Below are 12,642 nucleotides of genomic sequence, written 5' to 3' on the forward strand. Positions count from 1 at the left end.
CTACTTTGAAGAAACTCAAATACACAATTTACTGATTTCTTTAACACCTTTTTTGGTAACTACATGATTCCATATTTTAGTTCATAGTTCTGATATCTTCACTATTATTCTACAATGTAGAAAATAAACAAATAAAGACAAACACTGGAATGAGAAGGTGTCCAAACGTTTGACTGGTACTGTACATATACAGTGCCTTCGGAAAGTATTTAGACCCCTTGACTTTTCGCACATTTTGTTACAATACAGCCTTGTTCTAAAATTGATTAAATTATTTTTTCCCCCCTCAATCTACACACAATACCCCATAATGACAAAACAAAAAATATTGTTAGAAATGTTTGCACATTTATTAAAAGTAAAAAACAAATACCTTATTTACAGAAGTATTCAAACCATTTGCTATGTGACTCGAAATTGAGCTCAGGTGCATCCTGTTTCCAGTGATCATCCTTGAGATGATCACCGTGCAGCCAGCCCTAGGAAGAGTCTTGATGGTTCGAAACTTCTTCCATTTAAGAATGATTGTGGCCACTGTGTTCTTGGCGAACTTCAATGCTGCAGAAATGTGTTGGTAACCTTCCCTAGATCTGTGCCTCGACACAATCCTGTCTCGGAGTTCTACTGACAATTCCTTCCAATTGTCCGGCTTGATTTTTGCTCTGACATACACTGTCAACTGTGTGAACTTATACAGACAGGTGTGCCTGTCCAAATCATGTCATATCATTTGAATTTACCACAGGTAGACCACAATCAAGTTGTAGAAACATCAAGGATGATCAATGGAAACAGGATGCACCTGAGCTCACTTGATTCTCATAGCAAAGGGTCTGAATAATTATGAAATTTGGTGTCTGCTCTTTATTATTAATACATTTGTAAAATGAAAAAAATGTAACCCGTTTTCGCTTTGTCCTCATGGGGCATTTGGTGTATATTGATGAGGAAAAAAATGTATGTAATCAATTTTAGAACAAGGCTGTAATGCGATGGACATTTTATACATGTGCTGTTCTAATAACAGCAAGTGACTGACTGAACAAATCCTCACTTATCAGTATCTGCAATTTGGCAGTACGCCTAGACCTTGTTTTGACAACTTAATATGTCAAGGTCTCAGCTTAAAGAGAAGAAGCCTCGTGAGGTATTGGTATGTCACATGTTATGAACCAGTCAGTATTGGTCAGCATTATGAATGAAACAAAACGGTAATGATTAATAAATTATGCTAAATCATGCAAATATAACTTGTCTTATACACAGCTATAAACAGACAACTGCTGGGACTGCCCTAGCAGAGCTTCTGACAGATATTCACTATGGTGCATTAAGTTTGTTGGAAACTCTCCAGCTCGCTGACAAACAATGATTAATTTAAAATGTACTTTGAGTGTCCCTGTTTAAGAACTTCCACAACAGTAAAAAGTTAAGGGGCCTGAATACTTTCCAAACGCACTGCACACTGCGTGACCTGAGACCTAGGACCATGTCCCATGACTACCTGACATGATGACTCCTTGCTGTCTCCAGTCCACCTGGCCATGCTGCTGCTCCAGTTTCAACTGTTCTGCCTTACTATTATTCGACCATGCTGGTCATTTATGAACATTTGAACATCTTGGCCATCTTCTGTTATAATCTCCACCCGGCACAGCCAGAAGAGGACTGGCCACCCCACATATGCTCTCTCTAATTCTCTCTTTCTTTCTCTCTCTCGGAGGACCTGAGCCCTAGGACCGTGCCCCAGGACTACCTGACATGATGACTCCTTGCTGTCCCCAGTCCACCTGACTGTGCTGCTGCTCCAGTTTCAACTGTTCTGCCTTATTATTATTCGACCATGCTGGTCATTTATGAACATTTGAACATCTTGGCCATGTTCTGTTATAATCTCCACCCGGCACAGCCAGAAGAGGACTGGCCACCCCACATAGCCTGATTCCTCTCTAGGTTTCTTCCTAGGTTTTGGCCTTTCTAGGGAGTTTTTCCTAGCCACCGTGCTTCTACACCTGCATTGCTTGCTGTTTGGGGTTTTAGGCTGGCTTTCTGTACAGCACTTTGATATATCAGCTGATGTACGAAGGGCTATATAAATACATTTGATTTGATTTGTGTACATACACACACACAGCACATTCCCATAATAGCCATCACAGAGTGGGCTATAAAAGAAATATGTTTTATTGTCACACCAAATGGGTGCAGTAAAATGTGTTTTATAGGGTCAGCCAAAGTAGTACAGCACCTTAGGGTTACGTACACCTGGCCCAACGCTCTAACCGCTAGATTACCTGCGCCCTATGACTTATCCCCCCCCCCTCGAGTTTTGAATACACCTTAAGACATGAAAGGATAACTACTGTAAAGCTCAGTAGGAAGAGTTTGACTTAATGTTCCATACAAAATGGGTAAATACTCCAAGGTTCATCAGTGCTGTCATTTATTTAAGCATGGAAACAAAGTCACACAGACATGTCAGCTACTAACAAGCATTATTCAGAGTGTGGTGTTATAAAATAGAAAAATTGCAAAAACAAAAACCTTGTTGTTATTTCTCTTTTGTGTTATAAAATCTTAATTTATTGGATTTATTATACAGTACCAGTCGAGTTAACACACCTACTCAAAGGTTTTTCTTTATTTTTACTATTTTCTACATTGTATAATAAGAAGACATCAAAACTATAAAATAGCACATATGGAATCATGTACTAACCAAAAATAAGTTTTAAAACAAATCAAACTAGAATTTATATTTGAGATTCTTCAAAGTCAAACCCTTTGCCTCTGACAGCTTTGCATACTCTTGGCATTCTCCCAACCAGCTTCATGAGGTAGTCACCTGGAATGCATTTCAATTAACAGGTGTGCCTTGTAAAAGTTAATTTGTGGTATTTCTTTCCTTCTTAATGCGTTTGAGCCAATCAGTTATGTTGTGACAAGGTAGGGGTGGTATACAGAAGATAGCCCTATTTGGTAAAAGACCAAGTCCATATTATGGCAAGAACAGCTCAAATAAACAAAGAGAACTTTGAAAGTTTCTTAACTTGCAGGGCTTGATGGTTCTTGCGACCATGATGAAACTCGCTCTCATTTTTTTTTTTTTTTTTTTTTTACCTTTATTTAACCAGGCAAGTCAGTTAAGAACACATTCTTATTTTCAATGACGGCCTGGGAACAGTGGGTTAACTGCCTGTTCAGGGGCAGAAAGACAGATTTGTACCCTGTCAGCTCGGGGGTTTGAACTCACAACCTTCTGGTTACTAGTCCAACACTCTAACCACTAGGCTACGCTGCCGCCCCCCCCGCTCATGAGGACCACCACAGGAAATAAAGACCCAGAATTACCTCTAATGAACTTCTCCTCTGCAGCAGAGTTACCAGCCCAAATAAATGCATCACAGAGTTCAAGTAACAGACATCTCATCATCAACTGTTCAGAGGAGACTGCGTGAATCAGGCCTTCATGGTTAAAGAAACCACTACTAAAGGATACCAATAAGAAGAAGAGACTTGCTTTGGCCAAGAAACACAAGCAATGGACATTAGACCGGTGGAAATCTCTCCTTTGGTCTGATGAGTCCAAATTTGAGATTTTTGGTTCCAACCGCCCTGTCTTTGTGAGATGCAAAGTAGGTGAACGGATGATCTCTGCATGTGTGGTTCCCACCGTGAAGCAAGGAGGAGGAGGTGTGATGCTGTGGGGGTGCTTTGCTGGTGACACTGTCTGTGATTTATTTAAAATTCAAGGCACACTTAACTAGCATGGCTACCACAGCATTCTGCAGCGATACGCCATCCCATCTGGTTTGCGCTTCGTGGGATTATCATTTGTTTTTCAACAGGACAATGACCCAACACAGCTCCAGGCTGTGTAAGGGCTATTTTACTAAGAAGGAGAGTGATGGAGTGCTGTGTCAGATGACCTGGCCTCCACAATCACCCGACCTCAACCCAATAGAGATGGTTTGGGATGAGTTGGACCGCAGAGTGAAGGAAAAGCAGCCAACAAGTACTCAGCATATGTGGGAACTCCTTCAAGACTGTTGGAAAAGCATTCCAGGTGAAGCTGGTCAAGAGAATGCCAAGAGTGTGCAAAGCTGTCATCAAGGCAAAGGATTGCTACTTTGAAGAATCTAAAATACATTTTGATTCGTTGAACACTTTTTTGGTTACTACATTATTCCATGTGTGTTAGTTCCTAGTTTTGATGTCTTCACTATTATACAATGTTTGACTGGTACTGTATATTTGTATGGCATATCTTTTTGCTTGATATTGGTGGGTTGAGTGTGATGGTCTCTTTCTAAACTTGAATAAACACTGGGTTTCAGTTTATCTTAATGTTGCTGGCCTGAAGCCTTCATGTTATACTTTCAGCATAACCTATATAGGTCAGATTACTTTTGTAGCACACAATGTCTGGGAGTTTGCTACGAGGCCATACATTATCTGTATGGAAGGAAAAAGGCATGATGTGGCAAGGTGGTAGGCACAGAGAGTGCTGCCACTGGTGCATAACCTTGGCCCATTCATTTTCCACTGACTCACCCCTCTCTTTATGATGGCTTTCCTCAGAAGGCTGACCACATCTCTCCCTTCCACACCATGCGACTTGAAGCCCTTGGTCCATGACACCAGAATACTCTGCATGAACATACACACGCACACAGACAATGACAACTTCTGGATCATTCTGAAGGCTCAAACCTCCAAATCACAGTTCCATTTTTCTCTTTAAATTTCAAATGCGGTCCTCAATAGTGAACCTCCTTATTCCTCACCTCATCCAGTTTGGTCTGCTGGCAGGGGAAGGAGAAGGTGAAGCCCAGAGGAAGCTTCTGGTTCTTGATCCCCAGCTTCTCCAGGAAGTTAGCAAGACACTCAGCAATATGGTCGAAGAGCTAAGGGCGAAACGGAGGGGTGTTAATATACAGCAGCAAACTGGTCAATGTGCTAGTAACCCCTTCAGTTCATTGATATGATTTATGCGTTTTCCCACCCCATTTTTCTCGTATTTTAGCGAAATTATGATGTTATGGTCAAATATGACATATATGACATAAAAGCCATTACCAACCTCAACCCTTATTGAACACCCCGAATGTTGTCTTTACCCAACACAGTTCGTATTAGAAATACCTATGAAACCCCTATTCCAGAACCAGATGTTCTTCCCAGCATCAAAGTTAGCGATGTTATACAAATGTCATAAATCAGACCTACCGACATTGATACTGCTTGGTCTGGACGATGAGGCAGTGTTTAAAGGGACAATTGCTACATACATATCATTCATGTATACGTTTTTTTAATTTTAATGTATCTGTTGATTCTTGAAGAATATAACTTATGACTCATGAGCTTATTAGTTTCGTACCCCATCAGAACCCAAAATAGAAAACTGTTTTACACCAATGTTTGTAAACAAAGTAAATGTAAACAAACCAGTTACAGCCTCATAACATAGTTAAAACTATAATTTTGATATCATGGATGGTCAGTCCTTGCATCCATAGGTCTGTGTGTTAATTAAATTTCTCCAGCCCCATCCATCAGCTTTTTACAGAAACATTGGTGGAGTGGTTGCTTTGTTTTTGTTTAAACTCATGATTGTCCCTTTAAGAGGTCATAGTAATAAGGTCAAAGGTCAAGCATCTGGCCCATTGCTTGGATTTGCTGTGTGAATTTAGGTCATTCCTGATGTCCATTGAAATGAACATCCCCTTCTCCTCTCACCTCTTCGCCGCTGCCCCTCATCAGCTCCTCAGGAATGGCATAGATCTGGTTCTCCATCTCCACCTTCTGCTTCCCGTTGTCAGACACCTTCACCAGCAGGACCCAGAAGTTGGTCCCACCCAGGTCGAGAGCCAGGAAGTCTCCCTTTTCTGGAAGAGTCAGGGAAAAAACACACACATACTCAAAAATGCTGCAAAGCAAGAAAAAATGTTTTATACAAAAAACACAAACTAACAGTTCTACGTCTACTAAACTGCAATAGAGAGGGTAAAGAAAACAGGTATACCAAATATTTAAGTGGGAATGTGGTGCTTGTCTGGGTAAATCAATTATATACTACAAGTCTTCCAAACAGCCTAAATGGAGGACAACAATAAATCCAAGAATGTACCAAAAATAGGCCTAATGGTATTTTTCATGTCATAGTACTATTTTATAAATAGTGTATACGTTTCTACCACAGTCTCTATGAAAGTTACAAAGCTGCAATAGAGATAACCATGAGCAGCAATAATGTTGATTGGAGCAGGGGTGATCACAAGTCAGACTAAAATGAATTTCATTACAACCACAAAGGACATTGGCCATGAAGCAGTAGGCTCTTTCTGAACATCAGAGTCCTCTTTGAAAAGTGATGTCTTTCACCCATTGCCAATAACATACCCATGACCTTCTACCATTTTTAAGAGATATAAAGGGGAATCTTTCAATGGACTGACCTTATTTTATAATGCGTAACAACCAACATAAAATGTTAATTACCAAACTATAAGGTTTTATCAAATGCAATAAACAAGTATAAAATAAGTTTTGAATCCTGTCACATTTGAGTGAAAAGCCTACTGAACATTCAACATCAGTGGCTAACCACATCATTTAGAATGAAAAGAAAAACACATCGAAAGGAAGGAGAGAGAACGAGGAGAGAACGAGGAGAGAGAGAGAGAGAATCAGAAATAGTGCTGTCACACACACACACACAATACCAGATTTTTTCAATACAGATTTTTTGTTAACATTGAACAATACTTTGATAACTGGTAGAACAAATAAAATAACAAATAGAATATCTCATTTCTGCTGAAGCTTCTATACTGCAATAGTCTACCATAGACATTTAGTCTACAGCAGTGTCCCCCCCATGCACTAAACAACTGATTCAAATAACCAACTCATCATCAAGCTTTGATTATTTGATGATGTAGTGCACATAAAAATAACTTTTGACGTTAAATGGCCATGTACCGAACACAAATACAAGTTAAATGCGTTTCGTTCGCATTTTCAACTCTACTGATGGTTATGTCAAAAACTGTTGCGTTTATATAGCAAATGTGCCCACTCTGGTCTTGGCATGTGAGCTAGAGACAATAACTCGCAGATAGGCTACCTAAATTATGAGATTATTATGGATAAGATAGCTATTTGTATTTGTCAAATGGCAACCAAGCATTGATCATGTCACCAGAATAAAACCCTCGTTATATATTGGAAAGGAACATCAAGCTCATCACTTTGCACATTGACCACCCTGTGAAGTTCATCACGTATTTAATCTGTAGCCTAATAAAGTGCACTGTACTGCTTTGTAACACCTTTTACTTGGGAGTTTTGGTGGGCTGGCCTCCCATCTGCTCTGTAATCAAAGTATTCCCATAGTTCGCTTCTGCAGACAGTTTGGTCAACAAGCTGCGGACACTGAGCTATAATAAAAGTTGTGTGTGTGAAGGTATGAAATTACCGTTTGAAGAAGCCATGCTCTTCTTGCTTGCTTCTTAAGTAAGTGGCTTGCTCGGTGTCAGCTGCATGTGCAAACGCAGCCTGGCTAGCTACTGCCCCCTTCAGTAATTTGTCTGAATCTTTGACGTCACGTGAGACACCTTTGACATTAGTACAGAAAGTAACAATAATTTGTCTGTCAAAGATTCAGACTCGATCCTCTCAATCCACATATGATGTCACGTGAGACAAATTTGACATAAGTACAGAAAGTAACAACAATTCTAGTACCAAACCACTTTTCATGTTTTAGTATAAAAAAAAGTACAGAAGCTTCGGTATATCGTGCAACACTAGTCAAAAGAGTGAGAGAAAGACAAGATAGAGAGGCAGATAAAGTGAGAGTGATGAGAAAGAGGGAGGGAGACATAACAGTGGTTCAACTGGATAGACACTTATCTGATAGGTTGGAGTTTAATATGCCAATAATGACCAGAATCAACAGGCTGAGCAAACCGAGGTCTGACCTGGGTGCTTTTGCACTTTCTCTGCAATTCACGTTTACCATTCCTCTCCAGTCACTTACGACAAATCACCTTCCCCAGTCTCCAAGAGTGGTTTTTGCCACCTGATATACTTTTGATATGCCCCGGTCACAGTCACTAACACAGGTCAAACTCAAAGGAAAACGCAGCTGGGACATTTCAATGTTCATGCAGCATAGGGCTACCGCTAGAGTGTAATGTCTAGATGGGATACAGCTACGTCCAAAAAAAAAAGGGGGGGGGGGGCATTTTAGCTAACCTTAACCCTTTTCCAAACCTTAACCTAATTCTCCTAAGCTGCTACATTAATGATCCTAACCTGCTGGTAAGTTCACAAAAGCTGTGTCCCTTCTAGACAAAACCCTCCTAGAGTGCATGTCCAATTAATTTCTTTAAAAGTGGTATGCTAGTGTAGATGGATATTATAACAGAGCCCAGATTTTCTATGTGCCATTCTTCACCAGCATACTCTCATTAGCTAAAGGTTCATCGTGGTTCTGGGGATTCAAAGGGTTGCACATTTTGTTCTTGACCTAGCACTCACACACCCAATTTAAATCAAAAGGCTTGCTGATGAGTGGATTAGTTGAATCAAATGGGTGAATGCTAGGGCAAAAACAAAAGGTGCCAAGATTGAGAAACTAGGGCGAAGATTGAGAAACTAGGGCGAAGATTGAGAAACCCTGATCTAAAGGGCTGTCAAACAAAAAAACTCCCTCCTATTCTCACCTCAACAACCAGTCCATAGTTGACATATTTCTAAGCTGTTTCTTGAAGATTCCAATTACTGTGCATGAGAAGGCTTGATGGCCAGGTCTCTCTTGGGAGAGAGGTCTTCTGACACCAATGGCACTTTTTCATTCAATACAGGTTAAATAAGATTTTTTTTAAACACTTTAGATGGGGCAAGAGTCATATAGTTATAAATATATACAGTATATATCCATCTATGGCTCTTAACTGGGCTTAGCTGTGTCATTCTGACACAGTTCACTGGAACAGGTCATATTCTGCAGCTGAGACACACAGCTTCAGGATTTATGTGCTTTTCACCACCAGTCTCTCATTCTACCAGCCTGCCCTCATCTAAGCAAGTTACAAATATGAAATTATTGAAGGACTGTGCAATTTTTCTTATTCCTGTAAAGTGCATTGGTAGGCAAGGCATGGGTCTCTATGGACTCTAAGAAGGGCCTGCGGCATGGATGTACTGAGATTTCTCCAGGCCTCCCTGAAGAAAGAAGTCTTCTGACCTCGATGGGACTTCCTGATTAAATAACATTTAAGTCTGCATCCCAAATGGCACCCTATTACCTTTATAGTGAACTACTTTTGACCAGTACTTTTGGCCAGTCCCACTGTAAAGGGAATGTGGTGCCATTTGGGACACAACGTAAATAAAATAGAAATTACTCAGATGTCTGTCAGACCCCCTCCACCGACCCCCTTACCTGTCCCGTCAGGGGTGGAGCGCACAAACGTGGGCAGCATATTCACAGCAGCCGTAGGGTTGGAGTCATGGCCCAGCCCCTTATCCATCTCCCTCCGGAACCACTCAGACACGTCAATCAGGTTCTCGTCCGATAACCGCAGGTGGTACAAGAATTTATCCACCTTAAGAGGGAGAAAGAGAGGAAGAAAACAGAGTAATATAAATATACAGCGCATTCGGAAAGTTTTCAGACCCAATTACTTTTTCCACATTTTGTTACTTAACATCCTTATTCTAAAATTGAATTAATTCTATTTTTCCATTAATCTACACAAAATACCCCATAATGACGAAGCAAAAACAGGTTTAGACATTTTTGCAAATACTCAGTACTGTTCAAAAGTTTGAGGTCATTTAGAAACGTCCTTGTTTTTGAAAGAAAAGCAATTTTTTTTGTCCATTAAAATAACTTCTAATTTATCAGAAATACAGTGTAGACATTGTTAATGTTGTAAATGACAATTGTAGATGGAAATGGCAGCTTTTTAATGGAATATCTACATAGGCGTACAGAGAACCATTATCAGCAACCATCACTCCTGTGTTCCAGTGAAACGTTGTGTTAGCTAATCCAAGTCCAAATCCAAGATCATTAGAAAACCCTTTTGCAATTACAGTTGAAGTAGGAAGTTTACATATGAGTTTTAATGACATTTACATTACATTTAAGTCATTTAGCAGACGCTCTTATCCAGAGCGACTTACAAATTGGTGCATACACCTTATGACAACCAGTGGAACAGCCACTTGCATCTAAATCTTGTTGGGGGAGAAGGATTACCTACCCTTACTTACCCTATCCTAGGTATTCCTTGAAGAGGTGGGGTTTCAGGTGTCTCCGGAAGGTGGTGATTGACTCCGCTGTCCTGGCGTCGTGAGGGAGTTTGTTCCACCATTGGGGGCCAGAGCAGCGAACAGTTTTGACTGGGCTGAGCGGGAACTGTACTTCCTCAGTGGTAGGGAGGCGAGCAGGCCAGAGGTGGATGAACGCAGTGCCCTTGTTTGGGTGTAGGGCCTGATCAGAGCCTGGAGGTACTGAGGTGCCGTTCCCCTCACAGCTCCGTGGCGAGCACCATGGTCTTGTAGCGGATGCGAGCTTCAACTGGAAGCCAGTGGAGAGAGCGGAGGAGCGGGGTGACGTGAGAGAACTTGGGAAGGTTGAACACCAGACGGGCTGCGGCGTTCTGGATGAGTTGTAGGGTTTAATGGCACAGGCAGGGAGCCCAGCCAACAGCGAGTTGCAGTAATCAAGACGGGAGATGACAAGTGCCTGGATTAGGACCTGCGCCGCTTCCTGTGTGAGGCAGGGTCGTACTCTGCGGATGTTGTAGAGCATGAACCTACAGGAACGGGACACCGCCTTGATGTTAGTTGAAACGTCAGGGTGTTGTCCAGGATCACGCCAAGGTTCTTAGCGCTCTGGGAGGAGGACACAATGGAGTTGTCAACCGTGATGGCGAGATCATGGAGCGGGCAGTCCTTCCCGGGAGGAAGAGGAGCTCCGTCTTGCTGAGGTTCAGCTTGAGGTGGTGATCCGTCATCCACACTGATATGTCTGCCAGACATGCAGAGATGCGATTCGCCACCTGGTCATCAGAAGGGGAAAGGAGAAGATTAATTGTGTGTCGTCTGCATAGCAATGATAGGAGAGACCATGTGAGGTTATGACAGAGCCAAGTGACTTGGTGTATAGCGAGAATAAGAGAGGGCCTAGAACAGAGCCCTGGGGGACACCAGTGGTGAGAGCGCGTGGTGAGGAGACAGATTCTCGCCACGCCACCTGGTAGGAGCGACCTGTCAGGTAGGACGCAATCAAGCGTGGGCCGCGCCGGAGATGCCCAACTCGGAGAGGGTGGAGAGGAGGATCTGATGGTTCACAGTATCGAAGGCAGCCGATAGGTCTAGAAGGATGAGAGCAGAGGAGAGAGAGTTAGCTTTAGCAGTGCGGAGCGCCTCCGTGATACAGAGAAGAGCAGTCTCAGTTGAATGACTAGTCTTGAAACCTGACTGATTTGGATCAAGAAGGTCATTCTGAGAGAGATAGCGGTAGAGCTGGCCAAGGACGGCACGCTCAAGAGTTTTGGAGAGAAAAGAGAGAAGGGATACTGGTCTGTAGTTGTTGACATCGGAGGGATCGAGTGTAGGTTTTTTCAGAAGGGGTGCAACTCTCGACACCAACCAAAGTGTTTTTCAACCACTCCAGAGTTCCTCTGTCCAGTGTCTGTGTTTTATTTTTATTGGCTAGTCTGAGATATGGCTTTTTCTTGGCAACTCTGCCTAGAAGGCCAGCATCCCGGAGTCATCTCTTCACTGTTGACGTTGACTGGTGTTTTGCGGGTACCATTTAATGAAGCTGCAAATTGAGGACTTGTGAGGCGTCTGTTTCTCAAACTAGACACGAATGTACTTGTCCTCTTGCTCAATGTCTACAGTTCACTGTATTTCTGATCAATTTGATATTATTTTAAAAATGGACCAAAAAATATTGCTTTTCTTTCTTAAACAAGGACATTTCTAAGTGACCCCAAACTTTTGAACTAGTGAATAAAAAAAAACAGAAATACCTTATTTACATAAGTATTCAGACCCTTTGAAAAGAGACTCAACATTTAGGTCAGGTGCATCCTGTTTCCATTGATCATCCATGAGATGTTTCTACAACTTTATTGGAGTCCACCTGTGGTAACTTCAAACGATTGAACATGATTTGGAAAGGCACACAGCTGTCTCTATAAGGTCCCACAGTTGACAGTGAATGTCAGAGCAAAAACCAAGCCATGAGGTCGAAGGAATTGTCAGTAGAGCTCCGAGACAGGATTGTGTCGAGGCACAGATCTGGGGAAGGGTACCAAAACATTTCTGCAGCATTGAAGGTCCCCAGAACACAGTGGCCTCCATTATTCTTAAATTGAAGTAAACTCAGCAAAAAAAGAAATGTCCTCTCACTGTCAACTGCGTTTATTGTCAGCAAACTTAACATGTGTAAATATTTGTATGAACATAAGATTCAACAAATGAACAAGTTCCACAGACATGTGACTAACAGAAATGGAACATTACAGTGTTGATTTTATTTTTTTACTGTACTTTGACGCATTTGTTGATAACGAAACCCGACAACACCCTGGATACATTCAGTAACAT

At 41.7% G+C, this 12,642-nt stretch overlaps 1 pseudogene; it reads right to left on the reverse strand.

Moving 5' to 3' along the window:
* LOC118357876 (hexokinase-2-like) overlaps window positions 1–12,642 on the reverse strand; it is a 53,320-nt pseudogene extending 40,678 nt beyond the window's left edge.

The sequence above is a fragment of the Oncorhynchus keta genome, chromosome 25, assembly GCF_023373465.1.
Source record: "Oncorhynchus keta strain PuntledgeMale-10-30-2019 chromosome 25, Oket_V2, whole genome shotgun sequence".
In the NCBI taxonomy this organism is placed as follows: Eukaryota; Metazoa; Chordata; class Actinopteri; order Salmoniformes; family Salmonidae; genus Oncorhynchus; species Oncorhynchus keta.